The sequence below is a fragment of the Leopardus geoffroyi genome, chromosome C3, assembly GCF_018350155.1.
Source record: "Leopardus geoffroyi isolate Oge1 chromosome C3, O.geoffroyi_Oge1_pat1.0, whole genome shotgun sequence".
In the NCBI taxonomy this organism is placed as follows: Eukaryota; Metazoa; Chordata; class Mammalia; order Carnivora; family Felidae; genus Leopardus; species Leopardus geoffroyi.
In genome coordinates this window covers 148094313-148101714 of record NC_059338.1, presented here as the reverse complement: position 1 = coordinate 148101714, position 7402 = coordinate 148094313, and the positions used below count along the sequence as shown (strand labels likewise).

General features: G+C 38.1%; 1 long non-coding RNA gene across 1 annotated transcript; it reads left to right on the top strand.

Moving 5' to 3' along the window:
* Nucleotides 1–4063: 4063 nt before the first annotated feature.
* LOC123585119 lies at nucleotides 4064–6385 on the top strand. The gene is made up of 2 exons (XR_006705922.1): nucleotides 4064–4489; nucleotides 4608–6385. It is a non-coding gene; the product is annotated as an uncharacterized LOC123585119 (long non-coding RNA).
* Nucleotides 6386–7402: the final 1017 nt, after the last annotated feature.

The window sequence follows — 7402 nt, the reverse complement described above, 5'->3', positions numbered from 1 at the left end:
GCCCATGACACCCATTCAGATTATGCTGTGTTCAAGTGGCTTGCTCAGGGTATTATAGGCATAAGATACGCAGGCAGACCTGAAGTCCTAGGACCCAAAATGGAGTCTTGACACCCACTAGGTTAGGAACTAACTACTTTGAACCTAGGTCTCCTCAAACTTTCACTACCCGCAATATTGTACCTACAACACAGAGTTTTTTATGAAGAATAAGCGATATAAGGAGAAAAAAGCACTTTGCCAACCATACTATCTCCACAAATATTAGAGTTCACACTCAGAATACACTTGAATGATTTTGAGGGAGCAGGTGGGAATTAGGAGAGAAGATAGCCGACAACATCTCCCCACCTGGATCTGCCAACAGTGGTTTGATTTCCAAAGCCAGGAACATCACTAGCGTTAGTCCAGGAGCCCAGATGTTTTCTTTCCATAAATTTACAATGTCAGCTGGTATTCTAGGCAAAGAACAGTGCCTTAATTTAAGCTCGCGGAAAACATTGAATGTTGTTGCGTGTGTCTTCTATTCGTAGGTCTTCATTTCCATGAATTTTAAGCAAATGTAACCAGTCTGTTGTCTTCTAGGTTACTTAAAAAGTGATTGCACTGTCGAGAAATCATTTCCTCTTTTCCCCCCTTACATTTGCCCCCCTTGTTACAAGCGTATCCCATACGGATCAGCCAAGTGAGAGACAGGCCACAAGATGAAAACTGTTTCAGACTTCTTACTGTATAAAGGTTCTCCTTTCTCTTTCTCTACAGAGAGATTGTGAAGAACAATTTCCAGGCATCCATATTGAGTGTTTTTCACCCAGAAATGCTGGGGGCTAAATAAGCCACTAGTGTCTCTATCTGAATGTCAGGCACGTGATCACTTATCATTACATCAGAGGAGATGGCGAATGGAAAGAAACTGGAACGAGACAAAACAAAACAAAACAAAACAGGTCTTCAAGCCCAGCCACAGATGTTCAGGTTTTTCCAAATGCCTACTTCAAGACCCAAGGAACTTTGTTGATCACTTGCAAAGAAGGAAACTTGAAGAAAGAAAAGAAATCTTAATGGTGTTCACTGCTAATTATCTGACAAAACACTCAAGTGTTGAAAGCTATGGCTGAACACCAGTGAACTATGGGAAAGGGGCAAAGTAGTCAGAGTAAATCAATATGACATAAATAAGCCAACTCGGTACTTAAAACGGGGGCTCAGCACCATTTAAGATCATCTTCAAAAACTTTATAAACACGAAACATCATCTCTTCAGAAAACTTAGACCTATGGCATACAGACAAAATTTTGTGTTATGGCTTTGGGGACGCATAGCTCACAGATTCGTTCTCTTAATTTAGAAAGATTCATCTGAGCCATGATTTATACTGCACGAACACGGCTTCCATGATAAGAACATAAGCCAACGGAAGTATATGGTAAATGAACCTACCTGAAAGAGTTTAGTTCAAGCAGTTCTACACAACAAACAAACAAACAATCCTTCAGTCAACCCATCTGACTGTTCGCTGGGTGTGGACTCGTCTAAGCACTGCTTCACGAGAGATGATGCATACATAGTCCCTGCTTGGCCCAGAGAAGGAGAGAGACAGCTGAACCCAAACAATGAGAAACTCCAGGGTGGAGTTGCATGTGAACTGCAGACAAGGTAACATTCCACTGTACCAAACAGATCCCGTAGTGGATCGTACCTGCTTCTAACCTGGAACTGCTCGTTCCTTCTCTTGTTACCCCTGCAGTTTGCTCATGTGATGGATGAGCTCAACATGCACGAGCATCGTTTAGGGGTTATGGGCTATCCCATTCCAAGCACAGAATGAATAAAACATTGAATGAGGCAATCTGAGCCACCCAATCTCTAATTCTGGTCTGGTGTAGTGGAAATACAGTCTTCGGTAATTAGTAGCTCTGGTAAGAGAGGGGGCCTGCAAGAAACGCCCTTTATGCAAAGAAACATATTCAGTCCTAGGGCAGAGTCTCTCTGGGAGAACGTGGGTCATGGCCTCAAAGAAATGGGTGTAGATTTTGACGATAGGGAGCCTGTAAGTATGCTGAGGACATCATTGTACCTAATGTACCTGTTCATTGTAGATACTACCTTATGCTGACCTTAGGACCCTGATAGGGAACAATCAAGTCCTGGATCCAATTGTCCCTGGCAGGACCCCTACACAATACAACTCTTAACGAATGTATAAGAAAAATGAACCCCATGAGAGAGCCGAAATAAAGTCGAAGGGATGACATAATACAATGACACCAAGGAGCCATACTTTAACATCCATGTCCTTTAAAAAGGAACCTTTTTATTATAGAAAATTCCAAACATAACAAAAGGAGAAAGAGTGGTATAATGAACTCCCATGAAATGCTATAGCCGTTGGCCCACTGGTCCAATATTGTTTCATATATATCCTCCGCCATCAACATACCTTTTTGTATGCAAATATTTCAGCAGAGATCTTTAAAAGATAAAGACTCTTTAAGAAAACAATCATTGACAATAAATTTCATCTATTGAAGAAAAAAAATGGAAACCAATTTGACAATAAATTTCATATATTGAAGAAAAGAAAAGAAAACAATCACAATAATATTACCATACGTGAAATTGTAAATTACTGTGAATTCTTCAATATCATCCAATAAACTATCAGTATTCAAATTTTCCTAATTGTCTTAATTTTTTCCTAATTGTCTTAATTTTTTCCTAATTGCCTATTTTTTTTTTAATTTGCTTAATTAGGATCTCGATAAGGTACATTATTGCAGTTGGGTAACTTGTCACTTAAATGTCTTTTAGTTTATACATTCTGCTTTATTTTGTTGTTTTTGAAAAAACTAATTCGCTTTTCCTGACCAGAGTGGGATAATTTACTTCCCATAGTGTAGTGTGCTTCACTCCCTTTATTTTTGGGGGAATCTTGAGATTGATCAGAGTCAAGTTTGATTTTTTCATTAAGAATATTTCATGAGGGGGGGGCGCCTGGGTGGCGCAGTCGGTTAAGCGTCCGACTTCAGCCAGGTCACGATCTCGCCGTCCGTGAGTTCGAGCCCTGCGTCAGGCTCTGGGCTGATGGCTCGGAGCCTGGAGCCTGTTTCCGATTCTGTGTCTCCCTCTCTCTCTGCCCCTCCCTCGTTCATGCTCTGTCTCTCTCTGTCCCAAAAATAAATAAACGTTGAAAAAAAAAATTTTAAAAAGAATATTTCATGAGGGTTGGTATGTAGTTCCTTTTGGAAACACAGGTACCTAGCCATTTCTCCTTTTCCGATAAACGTTGTTTAGATTTATTAACTTAGTAAAAGGAAATCCATGGAAAACTGAAGGAAAACTATGCCTCTTCAAAACAAGGAAAAATATACCTTTGAGACAGAACTGGGGCAACATTGGCTGCCTCTTAACCCGAGCTCTTTCTGGGTATTCATTTCCCCTAATGTTATCTGCCTCGTGGATTATCTGCCTCCTGCCCTGCAGGGGCTTTTGCTTGTCTGATGAAGAAGGGCTCATCTCTTTCTTTATGACTCAATATTTGAATCCAAAGAAAAACTTACGAAAAGATGAAATTATTTGTAATCAGATGCTTTAAAAAGATTTATGCACACATTTTATGGTTGTATACATTAGTTACAACCCTTTAGAATAAGTTTAATAATATCTTAGTACTCTTGTATGCATGGTATAAAACTAAAACTATAATATTCTTCCAGCCACAAATGTTTCACCATTGTCTAAGATTGTATATCCTTCCCAACACAGTCTTTGAATAAATAAGAACATATAACTTTAGCAATTCATCTATAATTTTTTATTACTTGATCACTCTGAAAATTTCAAATAGTATAGCAAAGTATGAAGAAGAAACTGAAAATCACCTGTTTTTACACCACCCAGATATTTTTTTAAGTTTATCTATTTATTTTTGAGAGAGAGAGAAAGAGAGCACACAAGCAGGGGAGGGGCAGAGAAAGAGAGAGGGAGACACAGAATATGAAGCAGGCTCCAGGCTCTGAGCTGTCAGCACAGAACCCGATGTGAGGCTCGAACCCATGAACCGTGAGAGCATGACCTGAGCCAAAGTTGGATGCTTAACCGACTGAGCTCCCCAGGACCCCCCACCTAGATATTTTTGTGAATAGAATTACTATCATAAACATGGTAAATGAAACTGTACATGGTTCCTACACTCCTCTAGAGTTAATGTACTCATCTAAACTCTATAGTCTTTATTTTATAAACACTGAGGGTTTATTGTGGGCAGGACAGTATGCTATGCTATGCTATGTTGTGCTTTGCTCTACATTGAGATAGTGGACTGATTTCCTTCGTCAGGAAAGCCTAAAAAGGTATTTGTAAACCACCTGTCCTTGTCCTGCATCCATGTGAACTTAGAAGTGGTTCCTTTTCCAGTTGAGCCTTCAGATGAGGCCACAGACCCTGAACGGACAGCTTGCTTGCAGCTGGATCCACAGAAACTGTGGGGTAAGAAATGTATGTTGTGTTAAGCTGGTAATTTTTGTGGCAATTTATTTTGCAGCAATAGATTATTAGTATCTGAGTTGAAGGGATTTATCCACTTTTATTTGTACTTTGTTCTCAGGAACTTTCTCCCAACTCTGGTGATCACACGCAGAAGCAGAGCATGTAATTGCTCCTGAAGACAAAACCAAAGCTTGGGGATTTTAGCTCATTAAAAATAAGTGTGTTGTGATATTTAGTGATTCTTTCAGAAGACAGTTCTTATCTAAAATAGTAATTGTGAGCTAAATTTTGAAAACAATCTCTTTCCTGATGCAAAATCTTGTCATGAGTTATTTGAGGTCAAGAGAAAGGTAAGAAATGTACCAACTGGAACATAGAGCCTCAAGCCACGATAGACTGGCATTTAACTGAAACCTTTCTTTTTCCCTGCTAGCAATTCTCCGTCAGTTAAAAAAATAGAGAAATCAAGAAAGTTCAAATAAATAATCAACTGTTCTTAGAGTGCTTTTAGAAAACATGTGATTTATCTAACACCTGTGTAGGCCATTTAATGAACGTATTAATCTTTTGTGCTTATTACAAGTTGGGTTTTAATAATTAAATAGCATATTTACTATTTACGTGTCCAAAAAGACAAACCCAAAAATGTATTTAATTATTTATTTTTCTACTTTTCTGTGTTTTCAATAGTTTATTTCTATATGATTCAATGATTTGTGTATCTGCCTATGTACTAAGACATGTTAACATACACCGTGGAAAGAAGAAAGTTAATGGCTGTCCATTTGTTCTAGATCAATTAGCATTGCATTTAAGTATCGCTTTTCTGATATCTAGACAAAAAGGGAACTATAGAATTATCTCCATCTAGTAGGAATTCTTGAAGAACAGGAAGCATATTTTCATTGTTATAGCCCCAGTAGGCCAGGATTTTTGTCAAATAAGGGAATGAATGAATGAATGAGCCTATCTCTGATTTCCCAAGCTGAAGCTGTGCTATTGTCTCCAAGTTTTGACTTCTCTTAAGCTTTTGAAGACTCAGCAGATTGGATAACCAAACTCCAACTGTTCAGACATGAAAAATCAAGGGTAAATGAGCAGCCATACAAAATTAAAAGACAGAAATTTATTTTAGGGCATGCTGTTAGAACTCCTCAATTGATGTCAAGGTTACGTTGGGAAGCAACATTTATCTTTATAACCTCACCAATTTGGTAACATGTATTTTGAACTCAGTAAAATAGGAGGGTCAGCCTCTGTTCAATGGGAGAGAAAATTTAACCTGTTCCAAATACACAGCTTTAAGATGGGGATATTTAAAATAGCAAGTAATACCATTTATTAAGCTCCACCCGGTGCCAGAGAACCAAAAGGTTTATGCTGATGTATCTATTTAACCTTCATAGCAATTTGAGAAGTAAATACTGTTATATCTGTTTGAAACATGAAGAGACTAAAATCAGAGCGTTTGAGTAAATTACTCAATATCAAACAACTGGTAAGAACCTGAACACAAGTTGATTTCAGTGCAAAGCTCTTTCGGATCCAAAACTACTGAGTTTCCTTGACTGAAAAATGCTACTGACAATGAGATTGAGGATGAGCATTTAGGGGAGAAGGGACCAAAACATTCAATGCAAACACAAATAATGTCACTGATCGATGGTAATAATATACATTTAGTCTTACAAGTAGATAACTTCCTCCTATAGAATCACATACACAAAAAAACAACGTGTAAATTTCTTGCACATTGAAAATGTCAAAGTCGTTTTGAATCAGTTGTGTCCATTGACAGTTAAACAGTATCGTGATAACTGATTTTCATAACTTTCACTCTTGGTCTCTTTGACACTAATATTAAAAGTACCAATATAACCGCTAAGGTTTATTGCAGATCACCTGGGTTTTATTTATATGTCCTAATTGGATTCATAGTTTAAATTACAGGGTTAAGAGGTTTAATTAAAAAAAAAATTTTTTTTTAATTTAAGTATAGCTAACACACAATGCTACATTCGTCTCAGGTATACAACACAGTGATTCCACATTTCCATACATCTTAACAGCATTAATTTGTGACTCATGCAGATCTGTATTTGAATCCAAGACCTGCAATTATGTGAATTTAAGCTATTTTCTTCTCAGGACGGGTTAAGCCACGCTTTGATATGAAACGACACCAACATTTCAGTGGCTTACAGGGGAAAGGTTTAGTTCTCCCTCAAGCCACTTGCACATTCGATGTTTGCCGCCATGGTCTTGCCCGTCTTTCAGGGTTAAGATGGTTACTTAGAGTCTGTGACATCTAAACCAAGACTGAAGATGAAGTGGGAGGGCTGTGGATGTGCCCGGAGAAAAGTCTTCCAGGCAGAAAAACAATGTAAGCAAAGGTTTGGGACTGGAGAGCTCAGAAATCAAGAGAATCGTATCTTAGAGGGTATGGTGTTCCAGAAGCCATACTGAGTCCCTGATATGCCAGATATTTCTGCAATCCCAAGAAATCTACTTAATCTCTCTGAGACTCAGTCCTCATCAAATGAAGAGAATAACACCAACACTTTAGTATCATACGTGTACCGATCAAATAAGATACTACCAGTGAAAATTTCTAACACGTGGCCTGGCTCATATTGGACATCACTTCTGTATATTTTCCTTTTCAGGAGGGGAAACGGTGATGTCTCTTAGATGTAAACGTAATGAAAACATCAGTCAGAATCTCTCAACACACACCTTCTCAGGTCTTAAGCTGAGGTAAAAGAAAAATGGAATCTAGTTACTTTGTGTTTCCAAGCAAAGACTGTAATTCAAAACATTCTGCTTCCCTCAATGTTTGTGTTTTATATTTTTTCAACTAAGCAAAAATTTTTTTCAGTATCCATAGACAAACCCTTCTCTGGACTCTACAGG